Source organism: Sciurus carolinensis, unplaced genomic scaffold (assembly GCF_902686445.1).
Source record: "Sciurus carolinensis unplaced genomic scaffold, mSciCar1.2, whole genome shotgun sequence".
Classification (NCBI taxonomy): domain Eukaryota; kingdom Metazoa; phylum Chordata; class Mammalia; order Rodentia; family Sciuridae; genus Sciurus; species Sciurus carolinensis.
This window is the reverse complement of record NW_025920128.1, coordinates 3,201-15,730: the sequence shown is the minus strand read 5'-3', so window position 1 is coordinate 15,730 and position 12,530 is coordinate 3,201.

Here is a 12,530-nt window from a genome sequence, read left to right as displayed (position 1 = left end):
CTTGGGCATCAATCTAACCAAAGAGGTAAAAGATCTCTACAATGAAAACTACAAACATTGAAGAAAGAAATTGAGGAAGACCTTAGAAGATGGAAAGATCTCCCATGTTCTTGGATAGGCAGAATTAATATTGTCAAAATAGCCATACTACCAAAAGTGCTATACAGATTCAATGCAATTCCACTTAAAATCCCAATGACATACCTTACAGAAATAGAGCAAGCAATCATGAAATTCATCTGGAAGAATAAGAAACCCAGAATAGCTAAAGCAATCCTTAGCAGGAAGAATGAAACAGGAGGTATTGCAATACCAGAACTTCAACTATACTACAAAGCAATAGTAACAAAAACAGCATGATATTGGCACCAAAATAGACAGGTAGATCAATGATACAGAATAGAGGACATGGACACAAACCCAAATAAATACAATTTTCTCATACTAGACAAAGGTGCCAAAAATATGCAATGGAGAAAAGACAGCCTCTTCAACAAATGGTGGTGGGAAAACTGGAAATCCATATGCAGCAGAATGAAACTAAACCCCTATCTCTCACCCTGCACAAAAATCAACTCACAATGGATCAAGGACCTTGAAATCAGACCAGAGACCCTGCATCTTATAGAAGAAAAAGTAGGTTCAAATCTTTATCTTGTTGGCTTAGGATCAGACTTCCTTAACAGGACTCCCATAGCACAAGAAATAAAAGCAAGAATCAATAACTGGGATAAATTCAAATTAAACAGCTTTCTCTCAGCAAAGGAAACTATGAGCTATGCGAAGAGAGAGCCTACAGAGTGGGAGAATATCTTTGCCACTCATACTTTCAGATAGAGCACTAATTTCCAGAATCTATAAAGAACTCAAAAAACTCTACACCAAGAATACAAATAACCCAATCAACAAATGGTCTAAGGATATGAACAAACACTTCACAGAAGAAGATGTACAAGCAATCAACAGACATATGAAAAAATGTTCACCATCTTTAGTAATAAGAGAAATGCAAATCAAAACCACCCTAAGATTCCATCTCACCCCAATTAGAATGGCGATTATCAAGAATACAAGCAACAATAGGTGTTGGAGAGGATGTGGGGAAAAAGGTACACTCATACATTGCTGGTGGGGCTGCAAATTAGTGCAGCCACTCTGGAAAGCAGTGTAGAGATTCCGTAGAAAACTTGGAATGGACCTACCATTTGACCCAGCTATCCCACTCCTCGGCCTATACCCAAAGGGCTTAAAATCAGCATACTACAGAGATACAGCCACATCAATGTTCATAGCTGCTCAATTCACAATAGCCAGACTATGGAACCAACCTAGATGCCCTTCAATTGATGAATGGATAAAGAAACTGTGGTATATATACAATGGAATATTACTCAGCTATAAAGAATAATAAAATTATGGCATTTGCAGGCAAATGGATGAAATTGGAGAATATCATGTTAAGTGAGATAAGGCGATCTCAAAAAACCAAAGGACAAATGATCTCACTGATAAGCAGATGATGACACGTAATGGGGGGTGGGAGGGGGGCAAGAATGGAGGAAGGAGGGATTGTATAGAGGGAAAAGATGGGTGGGAGTGGTGGGGGGAAGGAAAAAAAATAATGGAATGAATCAAAAAAAAAGAATCAAATATGTTACTAGCATTCTGATAAAAGTCTAATTATGTACTGTAAAGGGAGGGAGTAATTGATTCCACCTGGCCTGGATATAAGTGCAGTTAACAATGAATTTCTTTATATCTACTATGAAAGATGAAAAGTTTGTGAATTTTGACGTGTAGTGCAGTGATTACCGTATCACTCTTGAGTAGATTTCTTAGAGCAGAGGCTGGCTCTGTCCCTCGCTGACTGTGACTTTGGAAAACCTGGTTAAGGTTTATTACTTACTTTCTTCTGTATATATGAAGATAATGGTAGAACTTTGTTTCGGGGTTACTATGAGGATGTAATAAGGTAAAAGACTGGCAAGATTCTGCAGCCCACAGTACGTCCAGTGTAAGTGTTAGAATTCTATTGCGAGTATTTAGACATGTACAACGTGGAGTATGGTGATCTGGATTATCACTGCTGTGGCGATCCTGCATACTCTGGGAACTTCCTGTATAAAATATGGGAGAAGATAACCCATTTGCTTCTCTGAAAAGCACAGAAGCTGAGTGGGGCTTGGCCTAGATCTCAGACACCAGCTCCCAGGGACGAAGCGGGGACAGAGGGTTCTGGGTATCGTGAGTTAAATGTTTCACCAGCACTGCTACTGCTGAGACTGCCTACTTAACAGTAACTCTAGACACTGGGCTTCCTGAGGGCCGTAGTCCTGAGCCTGCCTGCTTAATAGTAACTCTAGACACTGGGCTTCCTGAGGGCCGTAGTCCTGAGCCTGCCTGCTTAATAGTAACTCTAGACACTGGGCTTCCTGAGGGCCGTAGTCCTGAGCCTGCCTGCTTAACAGTAACTCTAGACACTGGGCTTCCTGAGGGCCGTAGTCCTGAGCCTGCCTGCTCAACAGTAACTCTAGACACTGGGCTTCCTGAGGGCCGTAGTCCTGAGCCTGCCTGCTCAACAGTAACTCTAGACACTGGGCTTCCTGAGGGCCGTAGTCCTGAGCCTGCCTGCTCTACAGTAACTCTAGACACTGGGCTTCCTGAGGGCCGTAGTCCTGAGCCTGCCTGCTCTACAGTAACTCTAGACACTGGGCTTCCTGAGGGCCGTAGTCCTGAGCCTGCCTGCTTAACAGTAACTCTAGACACTGGGCTTCCTGAGGGCCGTAGTCCTGAGCCTGCCTGCTTAACAGTAACTCTAGACACTGGGCTTCCTGAGGGCTGTAGTCCTGAGCCTGCCTGCTTAACAGTAACTCTAGACACTGGACTTCTTGAGGGCTGTAGGAAGCTCCACCAAGCATTGCAAGAGTGAAATAGCTACAAGAATGTTTGTAGCCCGGTAATTTTCTAGTGTACAAAGAACAATACCTCTGTAGTCCTTTATTTCTTGCTTATTTGACTCTACGTAAATAAATGTACTGGGCCAACTCTTTTGACACTGCTTCTCCATCAGAGAGCAGTGCCCCACCTGCAAAAAAAATCATCAGCCGGTCAAGAGCCATGAATGAAAATTCAAAATGAATTCTAGTATGTGTTAATATTGTTCAAAATTTGGGCAAAATTAATTAGCTATTTTCTCTGAGAGTTTCAGTTTTAATAGACCTTGTTTTGGTCAATTAGAAGTTAAAGGCAAAGTGTTGTACTAGTAAATACACCAACCTCTTCCCTAGATGGCATTTGTTACCAAAGATGAAGTACTGTGGTGGATTGGAACATAAACACTTTTAAATAAAATAGCTATAGTCAACCAAAATACACGGATGTTGGGCTTGAGTATTTGAAACTCATCATTGGACAAAACATGGAACTTACCCATAAGAAGTGTGGCTAAAAAGAAATGAAACCAATTATTAGAAAAGAAATTAAAAAAAAAAAGATGGAAGTGGACTTTGAAGGAGGAAGGGCGATGGAGGAAGATGCAGGTGGACTTTGAAGGAGGAAGGGCAATGGAGGAAGATGGAGGTGGACTTTGAAGGAGGAAGGGCAATGGAGGAAGATGGAGGTGGACTTTGAAGGAGGAATGGCAATGGAGGAAGATGGAGGTGGACTTTGAAGGAGGAATGGCCATGGAGGAAGATGGAAGTGGACTTTGAAGGAGGAATGGCAATGGAGGAAGGTGGAAGTGGACTTTGAAGGAGGAATGGCAATGGAGGCTTTTAGTTCGTGAAGGCGATCTCCACCCAGTAGGGGCACGGGGCAACGTGGCATGGCTCCACAGAAGTGGGACAATGAAAGGGACCCGAAGGTGCAATAAGGGGGTGTTGCAGTGGACACGTCGGGTCCCTGAGGCTCCCATAATGGAGGTAACTGATTAAAAGGACATCCATGCCACTCGTCCAAGAGCGAAAGGCTCGCCCCACAAGTGAGACTGATGGCTGCTCAGCATCCCTGTGACCCGGGGCTCCTCGGATGGGCCCTCTGAGGTGGCAGGTGCAGTGGAGCCCGGGCCCCGTCAATCCAACAACTCGGAGAATGGGACTTGGGAATCGGTGGCTGTGCCGGGAGAAGGGGTGTCCTTCCCTGGGGACAATCCACCTGCCCGTGTCCCCATTGTCCACACTTGGGACAGGTTTGGAGGGGTTCCTCGGGTCAGGGCAGGCTTTTGCCCAGCGTCCTTGTTGCCCGCATTGAAAGCAGGGTCCGGGAGATAGGCTGGTGGGGCCGTGAGCCGTGAAGGTGTCAGGTGGTCGGGTGCAGCCGTGAGCCACAGGGCTTTCCTCGGGCTCTGGATGGCGAGGCCGGAGCTGGTGTTTAAGATGCTGCTCTTTCTCCTTTCTGGCCTCATCTTCCCGGGACATTCTCTAACTGCCTGAGTTTCTTGCAAATGTCAGGTGCAGACCTGCTGATAAAGTCAAAATGAAGAAAGCGACGGCCACCAGCCCTGCCGATGTCCAAGTCTGTATACTTGGTGACGGCCTCAGAAGCCCGGCCACAAATAGGATGGGGTTTTTATCAGGTCCTGGTGTGATTCCTTCATCTTTTCCCAATTAACCTGCGTGAGGATTTTCTCTCATTCCTTCAAGGAGGCAAGAGCTCCTGCGTTGGAGTCTGAGGACCTCGGGGTCCTGAGGCTAATAAGTCCAACTAGGTTCAACTGCAGGGGTAGCAGCGTCTGCTGCTGGGTGGATATCTGGGTTTTGGCCATGTAGGAGGCTGCGTGAGCTCTCTCGGGCTGCCGAATTCAAGTGCGTTCCTCACTGGTCAGGGTGGATGTCAATATATAGTACACATCTGCCAAGGAAGGTGGTAGGCCTGAGTCAACAGGCGAATTCCTTCCTATATTTAGCAGGGTTTTCGGAAAAAGATCCCAGTCTATTCTCTATTTGGGACATATCTCTCATGGAGAAGAGACCATGGACCTGCACGGTCCCTCAGCTCCTGCCACCTCCCGGAGAGGGAGCATGTGTTTTGCCAGGATATTTTTAGACCTTGTATGGGGAGGGGATGGTGGTGGGGAGGGGAAACCAAAGTGTGGGATCTGAGGAGGTGGATCTTGTAAGCTTAGGGGCATGGTTAGTGGCCAAACAAAATTGGACAGAAAGCGGCAGAAGAGAGCTTTATTGGAATTTGGCTCTCAGGTGAAATTCCCAGCCCCCCAGGGTACAGATCAGGGTAGGGAGCCGGAGAAAATCACACATGGCCCCCGCTGCCCAGGGTCTTTATAGGCTGGAATGGGCGGGGGTCCTGCTGAGGGACAGGTGGAGGTAAGGGTCAGTGGAGTTTCTCTGCCTGTTTGACTGGTCGTCGTGTGGTGCGCTGTCCTTTGCCTCAGTTGCTCCGCTCTCCATACTATTGTCGCCCATATTCCGACCTAACAGATCCGACAGCAGGGCAGCTGGACTTTGTGGGGAGGAGTCAACTATGGGGCCCTGGGACTTGGCTGACGGGAACTGTTGGGGTAGCAGTGGAATTTTAGGAGGGGGCCTGATGTGGGGACCATGGGACCCCGGGATCTTAAGGAGGAGGTTCAGCTGCTGTTTCTGGGGCTGTAAATGAGGAAGAGAGTTGGGAGTCTGTAAGAACCAATTGCCAAGTGGGACAAGGTGTGCATGATGAGGGGTTTGAGTGACGGACAAGATAGGCTGTCCGTCATGACCTCACTCCACTTTCCATTTTGCAATAAATGATTTTTTAATTTTTGGAGAATTTCTTGATCAAAGGTTCCAGATTTGGACCATTTGTGCAGATTATCTAATTTGTACTGTGGCCGATTTGAGTGCTGAACTTAATGAGGCATTTGATTTTGAAGGCAGTTTGGGACTAAAGGGTCTTACAATTGCTAATGAGATAACCCCAAGGGGAGTCCAGTGGAACTGACTGAGTCCCCTGTTGTGGGAGGTGATGGGGTGTCAAATAGAAATCAGAGATTACCATGGATTCTTTCCAACACCATGCTGGACAGTACCACCGGAAATGGGGGATGCTTCTCCACAGTATCAGTGGTGGGGGGGATCCCAGGGTCCTGTGGTCAGAAGGTGTGGTCTCAGGGCAGGACACTGTTCACTAGAGACCAGCTGACAATGGTGGATCCAGGGTCCTGTGGTCAGAAGGTGTGGTCTCAGGGCAGGACACTGTTCACTAGAGACCAGCTGACAATGGTGGATCCAGGGTCCTGTGGTCAGAAGGTGTGGTCTCAGGGCAGGACACTGTTCACTAGAGACCAGCTGACAATGGTGGATCCAGGGTCCTGTGGTCAGAAGGTGTGGTCTCAGGGCAGGACACTGTTCACTAGAGACCAGCTGACAATGGTGGATCCAGGGTCCTGTGGTCAGAAGGTGTGGTCTCAGGGCAGGACACTGTTCACTAGAGACCAGCTGACAATGGTGGATCCAGGGTCCTGTGGTCAGAAGGCGTGGTCTCAGGGCAGGATACTGTTCACTAGAGACCAGCTGACAATGGTGGATCCAGGGTCCTGTGGTCAGAAGGTGTGGTCTCAGGGCAGGACACTGTTCACTAGAGACCAGCTGACAATGGTGGATCCAGGGTCCTGTGGTCAGAAGGTGTGGTCTCAGGGCAGGACACTGTTCACTAGAGACCAGCTGACAATGGTGGATCCAGGGTCCTGTGGTCAGAAGGCGTGGTCTCAGGGCAGGGTGCCTATCTGCTAGGGACTGGATGAACAGCAGAGTTTTACCTCTGGAGTATTTAAAGGCGATATTGGATACGGGAATAAAATGGCAAAGTGATCCCTTTTCTGGAGGTGTGCAGGGGATTGGGAAGGAGGGATCAGAGACAGAATGGCAAAGGTGTGGGAAGGTGTTCAGAAAGAGGGTGCCTCCAGCCCCAATAAAGGATTCAATACAAATCCTTTTGAAGCCAGAATTAAGAACAAGTACTTAGTGTAGAAATAGAGGATCAGGTCAAATCCAGGAAATGGAGGCCATAAAGCATCTGTCTCTGGAAGTTGGAGACTGCCCCTGGAAGAATGGAATGTCAAGAATCTCCGGAGCCCATTGATGACCAAATTTACCTGCTTTATCAAGGACTGCAAACAAGGAGCTGCTAATTAATGCCCCCTGGGCCCTTATCTGCCTGAATCACCCTGGCCCTCCCCCCTGCCCATGGTTTCTCTCTTAATGCAAAACCAGGCCTAGTCACGTGGGCAGGAAGGAGAAATGAGGCGGGAGAGAAGTGGAGAACAAAAGAGAACTTTACCTATAAAAGATGTAGGGTGCGCTCACTTCTGGGGACTTTAGAACATCAGCCATGGCTCCCTTCTTCCTGCCGGGAGAAGTCTGTACTATTACCTTTAAATAAAACCTGCTTACTACGCTTGCCTTGGCTGCTTCTCTAGTGTTCAGTCTTCAACATTAGAAGGAGCAGAACTCGTCACCGGTAAACAGGTGGTATCACTTTCACCTTCCAGGTAGCATAGGCTGCTAGATTCTAGCCCAGCGTTGGAGTCAGTTACGGGTGGCATACCAGCAGGTGTTGAGCCAGAGTGGACTCTGAGGTGTGGAGGGTGTCTTTCTGTAGGGTGGGAGGCAGGTGCAGGGAGCATTCAGTCTGGGGATTCAGCCATAGCTGCATGATCTGTGGCTGGGGTTCCCCAACCCTAGATTCTTGGGGGTGCCAGACACCTCAAAGTTCACTTTCCAAGTCCCATCGATCATTTAACTTAACTGCAGGGGAAGGGGAATGGGTTTCAGGGAGACAAGGAAGGGAAAATATTACCTTACACAGTTTCCCAGTCAGGGAACCATAATGTAAGTGCAGAAGGATAGGATGCAGGCCTCAGGGGATTCAGAGAAGCCTGTATTCATTCTTGGACTTGGGCACAGTTGGGGCTCATTTCCCAATACAAAAATGGTCCTCAGTTACAGAGGGGATTTTGGTTTTATAGGGTACAAGGAGGATGGTTTAATCATTGAAAGCCAGGCACATGCACTTGGACAGTCAGGGGCCAGTTGGTTAACTTAGGAGGGTGGTTATAAAAAGTTTGAACCTCATTGTTGTCTGGGGAGATGAGAGGGTTGAGTACTCAAATCTTGCCCATTGTTATTTTCTGTGCCTCCATTTAGGACTAATTTGCCATGGGTAAGGTCAAGGTTCAGGGCCCAGTATTTAGGATCCACCCTTTTCCCCCAGGGCCCATTGTTGTCAGGAAAGGATCAGCTGGGAGGTTATTCCTCAGCTAGTTTCCATTCCCTCCTCCGGAGGCACACCTCTCTCCATTTTTCTTCGGGCGCTATCTTGTAGGAATATTATTTTCCATAACCCTTCATGGGCAGCCTTTTTAAGAGCTTCTGGGAGAAAAATAACCCTCTTAGTGCGCAGCCATTGGTTTGGAAATTCCAGTCAGGCTCCTCTGAGGGAGCTGCGTTGGCTCCACAGGATGAGCGGGGTCAGTTCTGCGTGTCCCATCTGCCTGCGCTCGGGCAGCGGCCCAAGTCCTCTGCCTCTGCTCCCGAGGAGGGTAGGAGAGAGAATGATGTAGCTGTCATGACATGTCTAATCACAGGACCGGGTAGGGTACTGGAATTCCTTAGTATAGGAATCAGGATCAGCAGAATAAGAACCCAAACATTTCTCAGTGTGGGAGAGGTCAGTCAGCAAGGAGGGAACATGGACACACAATGCCTTTGGCTCCAGCCACCTCTGCAAGGGTGGGAGGGGGGCTGCCCAAGCTGCTGGGTGGGGCCACGAAGGCTGGTATGAGGAGGAGAGAAGGAGGAGAGGTGGGAGATGTGATGTTGAGATCAGAGAAGGGTAGGGACCCAGGATGGGTCTAGACAGGGAAGACGGGTCCCTACTCAGTGAAGGTGCGTCCCAGTGAGGTGAGGGATGTGTGGTTGCACAAGGCCAGGAAGAGGTACAGGGTGGAGGCTGAGGAAGTGAAGAGTGATCCTGTGGGTCAAAAGTGGGAAAATTGATGGGATCGGGAGATGAACGGTTGAAGGGAGAGCAGGGTGCTGGCCTGCAGGGGGTCAGGGTCCTCTGCTGGGCGGCCTTCCTCCTCACCGGGGGCGGTCCTTCCCCGTAGGTGGCTTTCCCCTCTGCTCCGCGTCCTGGCTCTTCCCCTTTCAGTCCTGCGTTGTGCCTCTCACTCTGAGCCCTGGCTCTGTGAGGTCCCGTGTAGTGCAGGGTTGTCCTCCACTGCTTTTCTTCTTTTAATTCCCTTGATTTTCATGCATTTGAATTTCTCATTCTTCATTATTGTTTATTCTTTTTTAAAACTCTTTTATTTGTAGATGGACATAATGTCTTTACTTCATTTATTTATGTGGTGCTGAGGATCGAACCCAGTGCCCCATGCATGCGAGGCAAGCGCTCTACCACTGAGCCCCACCCAGCCCTATTGTTTACTCTTCCCATGTGAAACTGTTTCTCCTATTCCTACCAGACACCATTTCCTCTAAACTTCTGGACGTGTTTTGATTTTCTCTGACTTGAGAATTCATAGTGGTATTTTCTGTGCGGTAGGCCTGAAGTGCATTTTTGCAATTAGGTTAGTCTTGGCCCACGTTTTACATTGCTGGTGATTTTCTCCCCCTACTCTACAATACCCACTAGGTCATTAATCAGTTTCCCCTATAACAGCAGCCCATTGAGTACTTTCTACCTCTTGGTTTGTTCTTCTTCTGTCCCCTGGTGCTGTGTTGTTTGGAGTACCATAATTGGAGAGTTCTGATGTACAGTCCTGTGTCACGTATGTGCAGGGATACATCCTGGAGGGGCACACTTAGGCTACCTCATGACAGCACAAGCATCATTCTGTACTCTCACGATTCTGTGTGCCACAGTCACCTGCACACCTGTGCTGTGTGGTGTCAGTGGCTCCTGGGCTACAATCCTCCGTATTATGTTGGATGACAGGACTGTGTCACACAGAGTCAGGAATGGTGGAGTGAGTAACGTCACCAGGTACAGGAGTCGAGGCAGGAGTGACAGGACTGCATCACACACAGTCAGGATGGTGGAGTGAGAGGACGTCACCAGGTACAGGAGTCGAGGCAGGAGTGACAGGACTCATCACGCACAGTCAGGATGGTGGAGTGAGAGGACGTCACCAGGTACAGGAGTCGAGGCAGGAGTGACAGGACTCATCACACACAGTCAGGATGGTGGAGTGAGAGGACGTCACCAGGTACAGGAGTCGAGGCAGGAGTGACAGGACTCATCACACACAGTCAGGATGGTGGAGTGAGAGGACGTCACCAGGTACAGGAGTCGAGGCAGGAGTGACAGGACTCATCACACACAGTCAGGATGGTGGAGTGAGAGGACGTCACCAGGTACAGGAGTCGAGGCAGGAGTGACAGGACTCATCACACACAGTCAGGATGGTGGAGTGAGAGGACGTCACCAGGTACAGGAGTCGAGGCAGGAGTGACAGGACTCATCACGCACAGTCAGGATGGTGGAGTGAGAGGACGTCACCAGGTACAGGAGTCGAGGCAGGAGTGACAGGACTCATCACACACAGTCAGGATGGTGGAGTGAGAGGACGTCACCAGGCACAGGTGTCGAGGCAGGAGTGACAGGACTCATCACGCACAGTCAGGATGGTGGAGTGAGAGGACGTCACCAGGTACAGGAGTCGAGGCAGGAGTGACAGGACTCATCACGCACAGTCAGGATGGTGGAGTGAGAGGACGTCACCAGGTACAGGAGTCGAGGCAGGAGTGACAGGACTCATCACACACAGTCAGGATGGTGGAGTGAGAGGACGTCACCAGGTACAGTAGTCGAGGCAGGAGTGACAGGACTCATCACACACAGTCAGGATGGTGGAGTGAGATGACGTCACCAGGTACAGTAGTCGAGGCAGGAGTGACAGGACTCATCACGCACAGTCAGGATGGTGGAGTGAGAGGACGGAACCAGGTACAGGATTCGAGGCAGGAGTGACAGGACTCATCACGCACAGTCAGGATGGTGGAGTGAGAGGACGTCACCAGGTACAGGAGTCGAGGCAGGAGTGACAGGACTCATCACACACAGTCAGGATGGTGGAGTGAGAGGACGTCACCAGGTACAGGAGTCGAGGCAGGAGTGACAGGACTCATCACGCACAGTCAGGATGGTGGAGTGAGAGGACGTCACCAGGTACAGGAGTCGAGGCAGGAGTGACAGGACTCATCACACACAGTCAGGATGGTGGAGTGAGAGGACGTCACCAGGTACAGGAGTCGAGGCAGGAGTGACAGGACTCATCACACACAGTCAGGATGGTGGAGTGAGAGGACGTCACCAGGTACAGGAGTCGAGGCAGGAGTGACAGGACTCATCACGCACAGTCAGGATGGTGGAGTGAGAGGACGTCACCAGGTACAGGAGTCGAGGCAGGAGTGACAGGACTCATCACGCACAGTCAGGATGGTGGAGTGAGAGGACGTCACCAGGTACAGGAGTCGAGGCAGGAGTGACAGGACTCATCACGCACAGTCAGGATGGTGGAGTGAGAGGACGTCACCAGGTACAGGAGTCGAGGCAGGAGTGACAGGACTCATCACACACAGTCAGGATGGTGGAGTGAGAGGACGTCACCAGGTACAGGAGTCGAGGCAGGAGTGACAGGACTCATCACACACAGTCAGGATGGTGGAGTGAGAGGACGTCACCAGGTACAGGAGTCGAGGCAGGAGTGACAGGACTCATCACGCACAGTCAGGATGGTGGAGTGAGAGGACGTCACCAGGTACAGGAGTCGAGGCAGGAGTGACAGGACTCATCACGCACAGTCAGGATGGTGGAGTGAGAGGACGTCACCAGGTACAGGAGTCGAGGCAGGAGTGACAGGACTCATCACACACAGTCAGGATGGTGGAGTGAGAGGACGTCACCAGGTACAGGAGTCGAGGCAGGAGTGACAGGACTCATCACGCACAGTCAGGATGGTGGAGTGAGAGGACGTCACCAGGTACAGGAGTCGAGGCAGGAGTGACAGGACTCATCACACACAGTCAGGATGGTGGAGTGAGAGGACGTCACCAGGTACAGGAGTCGAGGCAGGAGTGACAGGACTCATCACGCACAGTCAGGATGGTGGAGTGAGAGGACGTCACCAGGTACAGGAGTCGAGGCAGGAGTGACAGGACTCATCACACACAGTCAGGATGGTGGAGTGAGATGACGTCACCAGGTACAGGAGTCGAGGCAGGAGTGACAGGACTCATCACACACAGTCAGGATGGTGGAGTGAGAGGACGTCACCAGGTACAGGAGTCGAGGCAGGAGTGACAGGACTCATCACACACAGTCAGGATGGTGGAGTGAGAGGACGTCACCAGGTACAGGAGTCGAGGCAGGAGTGACAGGACTCATCACACACAGTCAGGATGGTGGAGTGAGAGGACGTCACCAGGTACAGGAGTCGAGGCAGGAGTGACAGGACTCATCACACACAGTCAGGATGGTGGAGTGAGAGGACGTCACCAGGTACAGGAGTCGAGGCAGGAGTGACAGGACTC